This window comes from Triticum aestivum, chromosome 2B (genome assembly GCF_018294505.1).
Source record: "Triticum aestivum cultivar Chinese Spring chromosome 2B, IWGSC CS RefSeq v2.1, whole genome shotgun sequence".
Lineage (NCBI taxonomy): Eukaryota > Viridiplantae > Streptophyta > Magnoliopsida > Poales > Poaceae > Triticum > Triticum aestivum.
The window spans coordinates 104,793,511-104,813,400 of NC_057798.1; positions in this window are offsets into that span (position 1 = coordinate 104,793,511).

The window sequence follows — 19,890 nt, forward strand, 5'->3', positions numbered from 1 at the left end:
TGTCAAAATTGAAATTTACTGTGGAATCTGAATGTTACTGTCGAAACTGAATGCAATGGTAGCAGAGAGGCACTTAACATGTAGTTTAGGGAGGGCCTGCAGTTCATCTTCAACGTGCACCCCCCTGAGCCGCCAGCCACCACCGGCCTCGCCGCCGGCCCCAACACCGCCTCGCCGCCCCAAAACAACTCCCCACTGCCGGTCCGCCGCTGCCCCGCCGCCCCGGCCAGGCCTTTAGGCCCCCGCCCCCACCCTAAACCCTAAGATAAATAGTGGGGTACCTCTCAGACAAGCCCCCCTCCCCGCTGCGGGTGGTTCTTCCTTAACTCCGGCGAGCCCCCCACCCCATGAAAATTGACTAACCCAAAAGTCGATTCAGTCGATTGAAGTGTAGCTAAATTGGAGCAGAGCAGCAGCACGAGCGAGGGGAAGAACAGTAGCAGCAGCGCAAGCGAGCAAGAGCCGGAGCAGCAGGAGCTAGGCGAGCGAGCGAGCGAGCGAGAGCTGGAGCAGCAGCAGCAGCGTGAGCGAGCGAGCAAGAGCCGGAACAGCAGCAGCAGATCCGACTAGTATGGACACCGCCGCCGCTGAAGGGGCCTTGCATTGGGGGAGAACCTCCATGGAGATGTCGCCCGTGGCGCCGGTTTCAAGGTAGCCGCTCCATGGGGGTGCGGGATGGAGCACCGTCGGCGCCGGGAGGTCGAGTTAAGGAGAAGGTGCGATGCGATGAGTGTACAACCTCTTTGGTGGCACCAAGTAGGCCTCGGCTTCATCCGAGGAGTCAGTGAGGATGCTACGGTTCCGGTGGAGCAGGTTAAGGCGGCGCTGTGGGGATGGAGCAGCCGCGATAGACGAGGCAATCGTCGGAGCAGCTCCTTGGAGGTGGAGGACGGGGCGGCTGAACCGGCGGGACGATGAGATGGACGACAAATCCTCATCCAGGGAGGTAGACGAGGGACGTCAAGCTATTGCGGTGGATGACATCGTCGGGGAAGAGGCTCTGGCTGGGCAGCGGTGAGGTGGCGAACGGAGGAGGGTGGGGTTTCGCGGCTAGAGCGGAGAGGTTATGGCGGTCTAGGATTTCGAATGGCGAAAAGGAGGCGATGGGAGGGGGTGAACCATGACTTAGGGACGCGCTTGTCCAAAATGTAGGGTGTGTTACAAAAGTACCACCACCGATTTGAACTAGCGGCCCTTTCGGCTCAGGGTTAGAAGGGGGATTTCGCATGTCAGGATTTGGCAGCTGGAGGGAGTTTTCGTGTGCGTTGTAATTTCGGGATAGCAATGCGCGGGTTGTGAAGGCGCCAGTTTTGGGAGCACGATATCTGAATATTCGGGATATAACAAGGTGCGGGTTGAATTTTAGGGACAGGCCTAATGTGTAATATTGTACTTGTACGTACCAAATCAATCCGCACTTCCGTCAACCAAAAACAAAACAAAAAAAATAAAACTATTCACACCACACAAAGAGAGAGTCTTGCCCCGTTTTACTATAAAAATGCTATTCAAAGCTACTCCCTCCTTCCATCTATATAGGGCCTAATGCATTTTTCGATGCTAACTTTGACCAAATATTAGAGCAATAATATATGACATGCAACTTAGACAAAGCACCCCGTTAAATTCGTGTGTGAAAGGAGATTTCAATGATATAATTTTCAAATTGTGCATGTCATGTACTATTAATCTTGTCAATAGTCAAAGGCGGTCTTAAAAAACGCATTACGCCCTATATAGATGGAAGGAGGGAGTATGAATCCATGTTATGTCCAATTAAATTTTTTTGCTGGCTGTGTAATGCATGTAACCTACTCATACCAACATTTTAGTGCATTCGAAATTTCTATACTACCTCTGCAATTCGAACTGAATTTGAATTCGTTTCTCTATTTCAATAAGAATCTACAATCATGATTGTTGCCAACTTCAACCATCATTCGTGTATTACCTTAATAACACACCACATGATTACTATAGAGATAGATATGAACTATGTGTACTATATGAACTCGAATTATATTTTTTGAATACACTTGATGTTGATTCCAAATAATAGTACATTTGATGCACTAACTATATATTCATAATCTAAACCATGTTCCATAAGTACACCATGTTTATCACACAAAGTATAGTGCCCCACCCCCTACATTATGACAAGTATTTAGCCCTGAGCTGCAAAAGCCACACATTAGCCCAAATTATAATCAATGTTCTATATATTATATGTAGTACTAGCAAGATGCCCATGCGTTCCACAGAACGTCAACATGATCAAGGGGAGGCCTAATTTGCAAATATGGAGAGGGGTGTGGGTATCTTTTTTCAAAATTGCCATAGTTTCCTTCCGATCCGTCAGATATAAATCGGATAACTTATATTGCAGGATGGCAGGCACACCATCATCAACAACTTTGTTTTTTATAAGAGTAGAGATAAAATATATTATATGTAGTATAACATGTTCATAACCACACCATGTGTATCGCCGTTATATATATTCACACATGCGTCAGTTTAAAACACTATGATAAATTCTTCAAATATCCGAATTTACTTTTTATAATGAATTATGATCTCTATTCATCTTTTACACCCACACAATCCTCTTATATTTGTAGCTAAAGCTAACTTTCTCCCGTGCATGCACACGCCCGATCCCTCTCACCCTCCCTCAACATTCTCTAGCTCCATCGTGCAAATTCGTCTTTCCACTTTAGATCGTTCACCCATGGTGTGTGTAGCCCCCCCAACTCCTTCTTTACGGCACACATCGATCGACATGCCTCTCTAGCCAGGTGTGCCTAGCACAAACACAAGCTTCCCCTCTTCTCTTATCACCGTCCATGCATCACTCCCACCACTCTTTTCATCTATCTCGTACTCGCACACTCCTTCCCCCTCGATATAGTATGCCTCTCGCACCACCTCCTAGATGCATCCCTCTCTCTCTATCCTTCTCCCCATGCCTTATTTTCTTCTAACACATACCTGCATGTATACCGATCAATCTCCCAACATATACGTAGGTCGACTTTAACTATTCCCCCCACCCATCGATCGACATACCTCACAAGTTATGTCTCTCCTTTCTCTGACATAGGACGATTGATCTTCCTATGTAGTTATGTCTGCTTACCACAACCATATCGCCCCCCATCATTTGTGCATGCCTCCTGACCCTTCTCTCACACGCACGTGCACAGACAGACATCCATCCCCTCTCTTATTGATATTGTAGGCGTGCCCTCCGTTTGTCTAGCAAGCCTCTCCCACCATTTGTTAGCAGAAACTCCAATACCACCCCCTCCAACACTCTAGCTTTGTCTCTCTCCCAACCTTATTCCTCTCCTGCACATATGCCTGGATGCCGATCGATCTCCCTTAATACATGAGGTAGATCGATCTCCCTTAATACATGAGGTAGGCCTCTCTCCTCCACACATATACCAGCCATTGTACCTCTATAGTTAATTAGGCCTCCCCCACCACACACCGGTAGTCGAGCGCTGTAGGTAGGTATCCATGCCACAGAGACAAACTGCACCTGTCCCCTCTCAAGTTCCAGTAGTCCAGCCACTCTATATCTTTGACATGGGCACACACAAATTCTATGGCACTCTTTATCGATCGCGCGCGCGCACACACACACACATCATCCCTCTCTTCGATTCTATGGATACCTCAACCCGATGATACCTCCACTCTCTTCTCGTGGATCGCCCCCTCTATATATATGATATATATCCAGGACTCTATTTCACACACATTGCATTGAAGGAAATATGCCCTAGAGGCAATAATAAAGTTATTATTTATTTCCTCATATCATGATAAATGTTTATTATTCATGCTAGAATTGTATTAACCGGAAACATGATACATGTGTGAATACATAGACAAACATATAGTCACTAGTATGCCTCTACTTGACTAGCTCATTAATCAAAGATGGTTATGTTTCCTAACCATAGACATGTGTTGTCATTTGATTAATGGGATCACATCATTAGGAGAATGATGTGATTGACATGACCCATTCCGTTAGCCTAGCACTTGATCGTTTAGTATATTGCTATTGCTTTCTTCATGACTTATACATGTTCCTGTAACTATGAGATTATGCAACTCCCTTTTACCGGAGGAACACTTTGGGTGCTACCAAACGTCACAACGTAACTGGGTGATTATAAAGGAGTACTACAGGTGTCTCCAAAGGTACATGTTGGGTTGGCGTATTTCGAGATTAGGTTTTGTCACTCCGATTGTCGGAGAGGTATCTCTGGGCCCTCTCGGTAATGCACATCACTATAAGCGTTGCAAGAAATGTAACTAATGAGTTAGTTACGGAATGATGCATTACGTAACGAGTAAAGAGACTTGCCAGTAACAAGATTGAACTAGGTATTGGATACCGACGATCGAATCTCGGGCAAGTAACATACCGATGACAAAGGGAACAACGTATGTTGTTATGCGGTTTGACCGATAAAGATCTTCGTAGAATATGTGGGAGCCAATATGAGCATCCAGGTTCCGCTATTGGTTATTGACCGAGAATAGTTCTAGGTCATGTCTACATTGTTCTCGAACCCGTAGGGTCCGCACGCTTAAGGTTTCGATGACGGTTATATTATGAGTTTATGAGTTTTGATGTACCGAAGGAGTTCAGAGTCCCGGATGAGATCGGGGACATGACGAGGAGTCTCGAAATGATCGAGACGTAAAGATCGATATATTGGACGACTATATTCGGAGTTCGGAAAGGTTCCGAGTGATTCAGGTATTTTTCGGAGTACCGGAGAGTTACGGGAATTCGCCGGGGAGTATATGGGCCTTATTGGGCCATACGGGAATAGAGGAGAGAGGCCAAAAGGAAGGAGGCCTGCGCCCCCCCTCTGGTCCGAATTGGACAAGGGGGGCAGCCCACTTTTCCTTCTCCCTCTCCTCCTCTTTCCTTCTCCAACAAGGAAAGGAGGAGTCCTACTCCTCCTCTTTCCTTCTCCAACAAGGAAAGGAGGAGTCCTACTCCCGGTGGGAGTAGGACTCCCCCCTTGGTGCGCCCCCTCCATAGGCCGGCCACCTCCCCCCCTTGCTGCTATATATATGGGGGCAGGGGGGCACCTCAAAGACAACAACAATTGATCCTTGAGATCTATTAGCCGTGTGCGGTGCCCCCCTACACCATAGTCCTCCTCGATAATATTGTAGCGGTGCTTAGGCGAAGCCCTGCGACGGTAGAACATCAAGATCGTCACCACGCCATCGTGCTGACGGAACTCATCCCTGAAGCTTTGCTGGATCGGAGCCCGGGGATCGTCATCGAGCTGAACGTGTGCTGAACTCGGAGGTGCCGTACGTTCGGTACTTGGATCGGTCGGATCGTGAGGATGTACGACTACATCAACCGCGTTGTCATAACGCTTCCGCTTACGGTCTACGAGGGTACGTGGACGGACACTCTCCCCTCTCGTTGCTATGCCATCACCATGATCTTGCGTGTACGTAGGAATTTTTTTGAAATGACTACGTTCCCCTACAGTGGCATCCGAGCCTGGTTTTATGCGTAGATGTCATATGCGCGAGTAGAATACAAGTGAGTTGTGGGCGATACAAGTCATACTGCTTACCAGCATGTCATACTTTGGCTCAACGGTATTGTGAGATGAAGCGGCCCGGACCGACATTACGCGTACGCTTACGCGAGACTGGTTTCACCGTTACAAGCACTCGTGCTTAAAGGTGACTGGCGGGTGTCTGTCTCTCTCACTTTAGCTGAACCGAGTGTGGCTACGCCCGGTCCTTGCGAAGGTTAAAACAACATTAACTTGACGAAGTATCGTTGTGGTTTTGATGCGTAGGTAAGAACGGTTCTTGCTAAGCCCGTAGCAGCCACGTAAAATTTGCAACAACAAAGTAGAGGACGTCTAACTTGTTTTTGCAGGGCATGTTGTGATGTGATATGGTCAAGACGTGATGCTATATTTTATTGTATGAGATGATCATGTTTTGTAACCGAAGTTATCGGCAACTGGCAGGAGCCATATGGTTGTCGCTTTATTGTATGAAATGCAAACGCCCTGTAATTGCTTTACTTTATCACTAAATGGTAGCAATAGTCGTAGAAGCAATAGATGGCGTAACGACAATGATGCTACGATGGTGATCAAGGTGTCGCGCCGGTGACGATGGTGATCATGACGGTGCTTCGAAGATAGAGATCACAAGCACAAGATGATGATGGCCATATCATATCACTTATATTGATTACATGTGATGTTTATCCTTTATGCATCTTATCTTGCTTTGATTGACGGTAGCATTTTAAGATGATCTCTCACTAAAATTATCAAGAAGTGTTCTCCCTGAGTATGCACCGTTGCGAAAGTTCTTCGTGCTGAGACACCACGTGATGATCGGGTGTGATAGGCTCTACGTTCAAATACAACGGGTGCAAAACAGTTGCACACGCGGAATACTCAGGTCATACTTGGCGAGCCTAGCATATACAGATATGGCCTCGGAACACGGAGACCGAAAGGTCGAGCGTGAATCATATAGTAGATATGATCAACATAGTGATGTTCACCATTGAAACTACTCCATCTCACGTGATGATCGGACATGGTTTAGTTGATTTGGATCACGTGATCACTTAGATGACTAGAGAGATGTCTGTCTAAGTGGGAGTTCTTAAGTAATATGATTAATTGAACTTAAATTTATCATGAACTTAGTACCTGATAGTATTTTGCTTGTCTATGTTTGTTGTAGATAGATGGCTCGTGCTGTTGTTCCGTTGAATTTTAATGCGTTCCTTGAGAAAGCAAAGTTGAAAGATGATGGCAGCAATTACACGGACTGGGTTCGTAACCTGAGGATTATCCTCATTGCTGCACAGAAGAATTACGTCCTGGAAGCACCGCTAGGTGCCAGGCCTGCTGCTGATGCAACTGACGACGTTAAGAATGTCTGGCAGAGCAAAGCTGATGACTACTCGATAGTTCAGTGTGCCATGCTTTACGGCTTAGAATCGGGTCTTCAACGACGTTTTGAATGTCATGGAGCATATGAGATGTTCCAGGAGTTGAAGTTAATATTTCAAGCAAATGCCCAGATTGAGAGATATGAAGTCTCCAATAAGTTCTATAGCTGCAAGATGGAGGAGAATAGTTCTGTCAGTGAACACATACTCAAAATGTCTGGGTATAATAATCACTTGATTCAACTGGGAGTTAATCTTCCTGATGATAGTGTCATTGACAGAATTCTTCAATCACTGCCACCAAGCTACAAGAGCTTCATGATGAACTATAATATGCAAGGTATGGACAAGACTATTCCCGAGCTCTTCGCAATGCTAAAAGCCGTGGAGGTAGAAATCAAGAAGGAGCATCAAGTGTTGATGGTTAACAAGACCACCAGTTTCAAGAAAAAGGGCAAAGGGAAGAAGAAGGGGAACTTCAAGAAGAACAGCAAACAAGTTGCTGCTCAAGAGAAGAAACCCAAGTCTGGACCTAAGTCTGAGACTGAGTGCTTCTACTGCAAGCAGACTGGACACTGGAAGCGGAACTGCCCCAAGTATTTGGCGGATAAGAAGGATGGCAAGGTGAACAAAGGTATATGTGATATACATGTTATTGATGTGTACCTTACTAATGCTCGCAGTAGTACCTGGGTATTTGATACTGGTTCTATTGCTAATATTTGCAACTCGAAACAGGGACTACGGATTAAGCGAAGATTGGCTAAGGACGAGGTGACGATGCGCGTGGGAAATGGTTCCAAAGTCGATGTGATCGCGGTCGGCATGCTACCTCTACATCTACCATCAGGATTAGTTTTAGACCTAAGTAATTGTTATTTGGTGCCAGCGTTGAGCATGAACATTATATCTGGATCTTGTTTGATGCGAGACGGTTATTCATTTAAGTCAGAGAATAATGGTTGTTCTATTTATATGAGTAATATCTTTTGTGGTCATGCACCCTTGAAGAGTGGTCTATTTTTATTGAATCTCGATAGTAGTGATACACATATTCATAGTTTTGAAACCAATAGATGCAGAGTTGATAATGATAGTGCAACTTATTTGTGGCACTGCCGTTTAGGTCATATCGGTGTAAAGCGCATAAAGAAACTCCATACTGATGGGCTTTTGGAATCACTTGATTATGAATCACTTGGTACTTGCGAACCGTGCCTCATGGGCAAGATGACTAAAACGCCGTTCTCCGGAACTATGGAGCGAGCAACTGATTTGTTGGAAATCATACATACTGATGTTTGTGGTCCAATGAATGTTGAGGCTCGCGGCGGGTATCGTTATTTTCTCACATTCACAGATGATTTGAGCAGATATGGGTATATCTACTTAATGAAACACAAGTCTGAAACATTTGAAAAGTTCAAAGAATTTCAGAGTGAAGTGGAAAATCATCGTAACAAGAAAATAAAATTTCTACGATCTGATTGTGGAGGAGAATATTTGAGTTACGACTTTGGTTTACATTTGAAACAATGCGGAATAGTTTCGCAACTCACGCCACACGGAACACCACAACGAAATGGTGTGTCCGAACGTCGTAATCGTAGTTTACTAGATATGGTGCGATCTATGATGTCTCTTACTGATTTACCGCTATCGTTTTGGGGTTATGCTTTAGAGACGGCCGCATTCACGTTAAATAGGGCACCATCAAAATCCGTTGAGACGACACCTCATGAACTGTGGTTTGGCAAGAAACCAAAGTTGTCGTTTCTTAAAGTTTGGGGCTGCGATGCTTATGTGAAGAAACTTCAACCAGATAAGCTCGAACCCAAATCGGAGAAATGTGTCTTCATAGGATACCCAAAAGAGACTGTTGGGTACACCTTCTATCACAGATCTGAAGGCAATATTTTCGTTGCAAAATTCGGATCCTTTCTAGAAAAGGAGTTTCTCTCGAAAGAAGTGAGTGGGAGGAAAGTAGAACTTGATGAGGTAACTGTACCTGCTCCCTTATTGGAAAGTAGTTCATCACAAGAACCGGTTCCTGTGACAACTACACCAATCAGTGAGGGAACTAATGATATTGATCATGAAACTTCAGATCAAATTTCTACTGAACCTCGTAGGTCTACCAGAGTAAGATCCGCACCAGAGTGGTACGGTAATCCTATTCTGGAAGTCATGTTACTTGACCATGATGAACCTACGAACTATGAGGAAGCGATGATGAGCCCAGATTCCGCAAAATGGCTAGAGGCCATGAAATCTGAGATGGGATCCATGTATGAGAACAAAGTATGGACTTTAGTTGACTTGCCCGATGATCGGCAAGCCATTGAGAATAAATGGATTTTTAAGAAGAAGACTGATGCTGATGGTAATATAACTGTCTATAAAGCTCGACTTGTTGCAAAAGGTTTTCGACAAGTTCAAGGGGTTGACTACGATGAGACTTTCTCACCCGTAGCGATGCTTAAGTCTGTCCGAATCATGTTAGCAATTGCTGCATTTTATGATTATGAAATTTGGCAAATGGATGTCAAAACTGCATTCTTGAATGGATTTCTGGAAGAAGAGTTGTATATGATGCAGCCAGAAGGTTTTGTTGATCCAAAAGGTGCTAACAAAGTGTGCAAGCTCCATCGATCCATTTATGGACTGGTGCAAGCATCTCGGAGTTGGAATAAACGCTTTGATAGTGTGATCAAAGCATGTGGTTTTATACAGACTGTTGGAGAAGCCTGTATTTACAAGAAAGTGAGTGGGAGCTCTGTAGCATTTCTGATATTATATGTAGATGACATATTATTAATTGGAAATGATATGGAATTTCTGGATAGCATAAAGGGATACTTGAATAAAAGTTTTTCTATGAAAGACCTTGGTGAAGCTGCTTATATATTGGGTATCAAGATTTATAGAGATAGATCAAGATGCTTAATTGGACTTTCACAAAGCACATACCTTGATAAAATTTTGAAAAAGTTCAAAATGGATCAGGCAAAGAAAGGGTTCTTGCCTGTACTACAAGGTGTGAAGTTGAGTCAAACTCAATGCCCGACCACAGCAGAAGATAGAGAGAAAATGAAAGATGTTCCCTATGCTTCGGCTATAGGCTCTATCATGTATGCAATGCTGTGTACCAGACCTGACGTGTGCTTAGCAATAAGCTTGGCAGGAAGGTACCAAAGTAATCCAGGAGTGGATCACTGGATAGCGGTCAAGAACATCCTGAAATACCAGAAAAGGACTAAGGATATGTTTCTCGTATATGGAGGTGACAAAGAGCTAGTCGTAAATGGTTACGTCGATGCAAGCTTTGACACTGATACGGACGATTCTAAATCGCAAACCGGGTACGTGTTTTTATTAAACGGTGGAGCTGTAAGTTGGTGCAGTTCTAAACAAAGCGTCGTGGCGGGATCTACATGTGAAGCGGAGTACATAGCTGCTTCAGAAGCAGCAAATGAAGGAGTCTGGATGAAGGAGTTCATTTCCGATCTAGGTGTCATACCTAGTGCATCGGGACCAATGAAGATCTTCTGTGACAATACTAGTGCAATTGCCTTGGCAAAGGAATCCATATTTCACAAGAGGACCAAGCACATCAAGAGACCCTTCAATTCCATCCGGGACCAAGTCCAGGTGGGAGACATAGAGATTTGCAAGATACATACGGATCTGAATGTTGCAGACCCATTGACTAAGCCTCTTCCACGAGCAAAACATGATCAGCACCAAGACTCCATGGGTGTTAGAATCATTACTGTGTAATCTAGATTATTGACTCTAGTGCAAGTGGGAGACTGAAGGAAATATGCACTAGAGGCAATAATAAAGTTATTATTTATTTCCTCATACCATGATAAATGTTTATTATTCATGCTAGAATTGTATTAACCGGAAACATGATACATGTGTGAATACATAGACAAACATATAGTCACTAGTATGCCTCTACTTGACTAGCTCATTAATCAAAGATGGTTATGTTTCCTAACCATAGACATGTGTTGTCATTTGATTAATGGGATCACATCATTAGGAGAATGATGTGATTGACATGACCCATTCCGTTAGCCTAGCACTTGATCGTTTAGTATATTGCTATTGCTTTCTTCATGACTTATACATGTTCCTGTAAATATGAGATTATGCAACTCCCGTTTACCGGAGGAACACTTTGGGTGCTACCAAACGTCACAACGTAACTAGGTGATTATAAAGGAGTACTACAGGTGTCTCCAAAGGTACATGTTGGGTTGGCGTATTTCGAGATTAGGTTTTGTCACTCCGATTGTCGGAGAGGTATCTCTGGGCCCTCTCGGTAATGCACATCACTATAAGCGTTGCAAGCAATGTAACTAATGAGTTAGTTACGGAATGATGCATTACGTAACGAGTAAAGAGACTTGCCAGTAACAAGATTGAACTAGGTATTGGATACCGACGATCGAATCTCGGGCAAGTAACATACCGATGACAAAGGGAACAACGTATGTTGTTATGCGGTTTGACCGATAAAGATCTTCGTAGAATATGTGGGAGCCAATATGAGCATCCAGGTTCTGCTATTGGTTATTGACCGAGAATAGTTCTAGGTCATGTCTACATTGTTCTCGAACCCGTAGGGTCCGCACGCTTAAGGTTTCGATGACAGTTATATTATGAGTTTATGAGTTTTGATGTACCGAAGGAGTTCGGAGTCCCGGATGAGATCGGGGACATGACGAGGAGTCTCGAAATGATCGAGACGTAAAGATCGATATATTGGACGACTATATTCGGAGTTCGGAAAGGTTCCGAGTGATTCAGGTATTTTTCGGAGTACCGGAGAGTTACGGGAATTCGCCGGGGAGTATATGGGCCTTATTGGGCCATACGGGAATAGAGGAGAGAGGCCAAAAGGAAGGAGGCCTGCGCCCCCCCTCTGGTCCGAATTGGACAAGGGGGGCAGCCCACTTTTCCTTCTCCCTCTCCTCCTCTTTCCTTCTCCAACAAGGAAAGGAGGAGTCCTACTCCTCCTCTTTCCTTCTCCAACAAGGAAAGGAGGAGTCCTACTCCCGGTGGGAGTAGGACTCCCCCCTTGGTGCGCCCCCTCCATAGGCCGGCCACCTCCCCCCTTGCTGCTATATATATGGGGGCAGGGGGGCACCTCAAAGACAACAACAATTGATCCTTGAGATCTATTAGCCGTGTGCGGTGCCCCCCTACACCATAGTCCTCCTCGATAATATTGTAGCGGTGCTTAGGCGAAGCCCTGCGACGGTAGAACATCAAGATCGTCACCACGCCATCGTGCTGACGGAACTCATCCCTGAAGCTTTGCTGGATCGGAGCCCGGGGATCGTCATCGAGCTGAACGTGTGCTGAACTCGGAGGTGCCGTACGTTCGGTACTTGGATCGGTCGGATCGTGAAGACGTACGAGTACATCAACCGCGTTGTCATAACGCTTCCGCTTACGGTCTACGAGGGTACGTGGACGAACACTCTCCCCTCTCGTTGCTATGCCATCACCATGATCTTGCGTGTACGTAGGAATTTTTTTGAAATTACTACGTTCCCCTACATGCATATATTACATTTTTTTGATTGACCCGCCCCCCCAAAACACTCACGAACCCACACACTAAATCTCTCTACAGTTGTATCTCTCTCACACAACCCCACGTAGGTGGTGTACATATACAAGAAGAGAATAGGTGCACGTGCTCACGCTCCGTGCCAGCCACACCCGCGCAGGTACACGGTGGAGCTCATTTCTGTACGAAATGGCAGCCCACGTGCTAATTTGAACGCGTGTAGCGGTTGTTTACCTACGGAGGCAGTGTACCACGCGTGCACGAAACAAAGTTCGACTTGATGCGTTGGCGCGTTATTTTTAAATAAAGTTATATCGCTCGATGGCATGTAGAATATAAAATGATTTTTGTGGAGAAAAAGGTAGTCCGCTCCACTATATACAATGGAGCCTGCCTTCCTGGGTTTGTCTCTCTTTAGAGTATCTCACACAAGGCTGCGGTGGCCTCTCTCTCTCTCACCGTTGGTCATTGATCCGGCCGCATCCCGTCCGCCGACGGAAAGGGAGGATGTGCATCGTTTCTCTGTTCGACGGTGCCGAGGCAGCACATCCCGATCTGCGGTACACGCCGTTCTCTCTGACCAAGCTCCGGCATGGTAGGGCCTATGCCACTTGCTCGCTGCCCCAGTATGGGCAGATTCCGCCAGCCGCCACTCACCTAGTTACATCCCGACGACCTCCAGGTATCCCCTTTGGCCTTGCTCCACTGCCCGTCTTCCCACGTCGCTGCATGTGGAAAATCTTGCATGTGGATCTTCCATAGTTCTTTGCCTAAAACGTAGCTCGTCCGACGTACTTTCCATATTGCAATCTCATCCTCACACTGTTTTAGACAAACCAACCATGTTGTTATCTTCCCTTAGGACAAGGAATATGCTTCTTTTTTGTTGTCGCATGTGTTATCAACTGTTATTGGCCAGTAATTGTTTCCTTTCTACCTCTTTTTTGCAAACAGGGCTATCCATTTCACCTCGTTCCTATTGCGACCTTTTGGTGAACTGAACAAATCAATTTTTTCTTAAGAGTGTTTTCTGCAGTTGTACTAAAATGTCACATGGGCAACGTCTCTACATTTCAGTGCGACTGCACAAAGGGAGATTGGTTTTGCTCTATCCTCCTCATCCAACTCCGAGCCTAATCTTCTCCAACTAGTTAGTCTTAAGAGAGACTGCAAAGGTGACCGACTTCTATTTGTGTGTTTATTGTTTCATTAGCAGTCCTCTATTATCGTAATCACACTTAATATCTGTGGAACAAGGACGCTCAACTCTATTTTAGTGGAACTGCACAAAATGATCGAAATGTTGCATGCTCCAGACAACTACTTTTGTTCCCAACATGCCTTGTTGATTTTGACAGAGCTGGGGGGACGTTGCTGCCAATGAAAGCATGGATCAATTTTAATTTAACACCTTCTCACAACTTTGTCTTCAGTTGTGATGTAAATTTTAACTCTGATCTCTAATATTAGTTTTGTATTGTTTCCGAAAGAGCATCAGTGGCAAGACACACGAAACAAAAGCTGAAATCTCAGAGCATTGTACAGTTGCACGTCGCTGGAAAATTATTTGTGTAGTACGTCAATTATGTAAACAAATACTGGAAGCTTGATAGCATTGCCAGAAGCCTCTTCAGCATCCGGGTCCATGTGCCATGCACAAAATTATACTCCTTCGTTCCTAAATATTTGTATTTTTACAAATTTCAAATTGGCATATTTTAGAGTGTAGATTCACTCATTTTGCTTCGTATGTAGTCATTTGTTGAAATTTGTAGAAAGACAAATACTCTGGAGTATATTTAAGAACCAAGGGAGTAGTGGAAAACCGCATGGGAGACTCAACCCGGTCGTTGCGCCGCATTAATAGTGAGTAATGAGCAGTCAAATCATAAGCCCCACCTTTCCCACTGTAAGTTGCTCAGAAGAAGCAACCATCAATACGCTCTTCTTTGAATCCGCTCATACTACCCCGTCTGTCACTATTTATAGAGCGCGCTTCAAAAAAAATCTCTGGGACCAAGGCGACTAGCGATCGGCCTGAAAAATAGCATTGGTAGTTATAGCATGGAGTCTATTACTAGAGGAAATAATGCTACACACATGCATGCAATGCTTCCACCCCGGGTACACACATGCATGCATTTACTCCACTCTGTTGTACATCGAGAGAAAATTATGGACTTGATTGCGGTTACCACACACTAATTAATTGAGCATTAAACCAAACGCGTCTAAAGTCTCTCTGGTGGTGGAAATACATTGAGAGAAATGCATCATAATTAAGCGCGCCCTGTAAACTGTGACGAAGGGAGGAGCAGTATGAAGGTGCAAAACCAAGTACGCGTATGGCCGTTGGTCAATGCACCTCCTCTTGGCATATCACTAACATGTGGGACCGGAGTGTGAGCAAATTGATCTCAATTGACGGCAAAATGGCCAACCCGCCGTTCCTTGAGAGAGACGAGGAGCGAGAGCACACAGACGGGCTCGCACAGAGGCCAAGATATGTTTGAGCATGGTTGATCAATATCATCATTACATGTTCGATGTTTTTTAATACTATACTATTGGGCTGCCGTTTTCCGTCCTTCTCCCGAATAAATGTGTACTTTATCAGAGATTAAAAGAAATAAGAGTACAGATGCTCCACCATGCGGTTCTAGTAGTAGCACTACTCGTACTACTAAACCTTGCTCTTGGCTCTTCGCCTCTTCGTGAAGTCGAACAATGATGGTACTCCGCATGTTGGGTACTACAGTGTATGCCTCTGGCAATCTGACACCGAATGAACTGATGCATGTCCCCACCTGGGCATGGGTAGGTTGCACTAGTCAAAAGGCGTAAGCGAGCTTCACCTTGTCCTGCAAGCTTCTCCTCGTTCTGCGAGTTGACGAGACACACCAAAAAGTAGTGCTAGTCCATACTCCCTCCTTTCCGGTTAATATGGCTTAATCTTTTTTGCTGAATAACAAAAAAGGAGGAAATATTACCGAGTGCTCCTATTTGTGATAGAATATGAGCCAGAATTAAGCGAGAATTGTGGCGAGTGTTCCATGCAATCAACTTCCATTATCACATGCGAGAACCCTCGAAGAGAACGAAATGTGTTGAATATTGCTTTATCACATTTTAAAAATATAATAAGAATGCAGATGCTCCTCCATCCAGTTCCTAGTAGTATAGTACATACCTCTATAGACTATAGTGGTAGTACTAGTACTAGTAAACTTTGCACTTGGCTGTTCGCCTCTTCGGGAAGTCGAACAATAATAGTATAAGTATAGTGTATGCTTCTGGCAATCCGACACCGAATTAACTGTTGCACGTCCACCGCCTGAGCGAGGGAGAGCTTGCATTAGTCAAAAGTTTCTCCTTGTCCTGCGAGCCACCGCACGCAAGCTTCTCCCGTCCTGCAAGCTTCTCCTCGTTCGGCAAGTTGACAAGACACAACAAAGTAATGCTAGTCCATACTGCCTCCTCTCTGGTTAATATGGCTTAATTTCAAACGAGATAAATACACTGTCTATCACTGTATATTTGTAAAAATACGGCCAGTGGACTTCATAATACGCTCATTGTGCTCAATATATACATTTTCCGGTGTTTATACGGTCACTAGCTCACCCTGGCCGAGTATGTGTGTGCATGCACATGTAGGTTGAGCACTTGAGCGTGACCGTGTGTCTTCCAACGTGTGCTCGGACATGCATGCATTAGGGCGTCGCGCGTTTTTGCGTCCATGTGTATGTGTGACTGTTGCATGCATGCACGAGGTTGTAGTCCCTTACATTAACATGTTCATGAGTCAATACTTTGTCAAAACATTGCATGCAAGGTTTAATCATTCATTCTTCACGCATGCATTCCCGATATTAATACGTTGGTAAAGACAATTTTCTTGAGGAAAACGAGCCCATGAATTGAGTACAAAGGGGACCAATAAGCTAGGACGGAGGGAGTACCGGTAGTGAACCGGAAGGAGGGAGTAGGGACTAGTAGTACAATACTACTACGTAACAACGTGCAGTAACAAAATTCCTCTATGCGCATCCTGTCTACGTGTCATGCAAGAAAATAGAGATAAGTACAAGTGAGACTTAGGAATGGTCATACACGTAGGGGCAGTACGTGTAGGGGCCACTAAGGAGCAGACAAATCACACAGTAAGTTAGTCGGAAGAAGCAACCATCATTTCACTCTTCAATGACACATACACAATATAAAAGGGTTGATATGGAGAAAAAAACCACTATATATACACTAGCAGGAGCCTAAGCTACAAGCCTGCTTGCTTGGGTTGCTCTCTTCACAAGCATATAACGACAGTGGCCACACTGCTGGTCACATATCCGGCCTGATCCCGCAGCTTGGGGAAGGGAACAATGTTCTGCGTAGACGCGGTCGACATTGGCGAGGGAGAAAACCCAGAGTTGGTGCGTCCGAATTGGGGGTCACCACGGTATGGGCTGATGCTGCGTCCCAACCGCCCTTCTAGCCCGACATCCCAGGTAGTACATCTTCCTTTTGGAGCTGGCTTGCTCCACTGCCGCAGCTCCCACGTAGCTCCATCTCCATGTTGATCTTTCTCTACTTCTACCGGCTTCTACTTGTGATGAGTTTATGTCTCATGAACTAGTGCCATTACTATTATTCTAATCATGCTTCTTCAATATCTTTGCCATCAGGGATGCTCAACTCGATTTTAGTGGAACTGCACAAAAGCATCATATGATCCGAGGGTGCCAGCCGTCTTTCCTCCGACAGGTTCTACCTAGCCAAGAAATTAAATCTTGTTTAGGGTTTAGGGTTTAAGTCGTAGTGAACCCATCAGTAGTTTTTATTTTGTACATGCTCTCACAACTTTTGTCTTTAGTTGTGAAGCGAATATTGGCTATGATCTGTGAATCATTGAGATGCATCAACATGCGTGTTAGTTTTACTTTTTATTTGATGGAATGTTTTAACGGGGCAACCTTGGAGTAGGAATGAAAATGGAGTGGAAAGTTTCTGTTTTTCCAGAGAAAAAATGGAAACGGAGAGAAACCAACGTTTTGTTTCGTTGGATCGCGCCATCGAGCAAAAAAAACATTTAAATCACGTCTGTCGCGTTCATGTCTCACCCTCCTCCACGGCTCGACCCCACACAGTTGCTCGGCATGCCACTCACTGCAAACTGAGTATACGATAACTTTCCCGCCTTCTTGTTGATGGATCACACCATGGAGTACTAGCACTACTAGAAGAGATTGACGAGTTGGGGGAGGACAGCAAGCTGTAGCACGGACTCCCAAGAACTTTTTACATGCATGTTGTGGCCGGCTATTGCGACCTTTGAACGCAGAGCAGTCGCGTGCACCAAGAAGCGGCACGGGCGACGCTCTCTCGGCCGGCGCGCCACTTCAATGCCGACGCCAGTGAGAGGTCGCGTCCGCTCTGGCCGGGCATGAATGGGGCACTGACCGTTTCGGGCAGGAAGCACGCGCGGGTGATGAAGAGGGTTCGGGTTTGTTAGGAGCGGGCGTGGTAGCTGTCCGAATGCCCGCAAACAAGAGATGCTATACGTTAATATTGCTGCGTATATAATTAACAACATAAATAATGTGCCAGTTGGACAAATATGGTTGGAGACGGAGATGGAATTTTACGTAAACACGGATATGCATGTTTATGTCTATGTGTGTGTGCACGTTGACTCTCGTGACCTGGAAGCGGGGGCGTGTTTTTGATCGAGTTTTCTTTCTTGCTACGTTAAAAAATTATCCGCCAGTTTTTGTTTCTTTTTTCCGGGAACGCGCGTATTCTATTTAAAACCACTGCTATGCAGAGATTTTTTTACTCCATTATAGCCTCTTGTTTGATAGGGTTTCTCGCGTCTCGCTCTCCCACCCTGTCCATATCAAAACAAGATGATAGTGTCCACTCTATCTCTCTCCTCACCGGTGGTCATAGATCCATCCGAATCCCGTCCGATGCGGGAGGTGAGGAGGTGCAGCATTGACGTTGTCGCCGTCGGTGATGGAGGAAGCCGATGTGCCCCGTCCTCTCGGAGCCGGCGTTGGCGCGTACGAAGGTCCTCCTCGCCCTTGTTCACTGCCGTCGTGTGGGTAGAGCCCGCCCGCTCGCCTAAGCGACATCTCGCCCACCTGAGGTATAACTTCTTGTACTGGTCCAGCTCCCCAGGTCGCTACATGCGGGTTTTCTTCTATGCGACTACTCCCCAGCTCCCCATGTATAGTAGCTAGGGTTCGTCGGCTGGTCCAACATCACCTACTATTATAGAGGAAATGCCACTCGAAAAGTTGTCCTGATTTATGCCCCGGTGGAGGTATACATGTTGTTTCGACAAAAAGTACATGGTGGTTGTGCGGTCATTGTCCATATGCTCCTATTGTTGATGCTAATCTAATACTATCACTGGTTAAATGAAGAAATGCTTTTTTTCTCGGGTATCCTGGTTTAGTTCCCATCAAGATAATCATGATGCTTCTGTTTGTTGGTGTACTTTTCATTAATTCTTATTGACAATTAAGATGTTGTTGTTAATCTTGTACCACTGCCAAAACAAAGTAACAACACTATATCCCTTTTCTATATTTTTGCAAACAGCGATGCGTATCTCCATACCCGGGCATGTCTTCCTCAATTTTAGTGGAACTGCACAAAATTGGATGGCCATTGTTGTTCTGCCTCACTGTCCTCTGCCACGTGGTTCTTCCTTCCTCGAGCTTGATTATTGAGAAGAAACAGACCACAGTGAGGATTTGTCGAACTTCATAGGTGCCTCACCCAAACTTGATGCCAAATGGATGATGCATCACCACGATGACCTATCGATGCTCATGGTTGCGCCTCATGGTTGCGTCGGCTGGTGAAGTTGATCGATTTTCAATGAAAAACAAGCTGTCTTCCATCAGTGCTCTTTGCTTGTTACCCACAAAGATGATATCCTTCATCAGTTCACCTTGGTTGCATTGGAGACGCAGTCGTCTTTCACGTTGGTGCAATTTTATCACACAATTGGCTATGAACCAAATGTTTCCTCGAAGAAGGATCGACGTTGGTACTAAGAGCATAAGTTTTGTGTTGATTTCTAAGCCTTCTCACAACTTTGTCTCCAGCTCCCCTGTAATTTTATTTGTCCAGCTATTAACTTTGATTAAAAAATGGTGTGGACTAAAAACCCGGATGGACGTAGTAACCCTCCATTTTTATTTACTCTGCATATTAGATTTGACTGAAGTCAAACTTTGTAAAGTTTGACCAAGTTTGGCCGAACACAACAAACCATAATTATTAGAGAGGGCAAACTGTA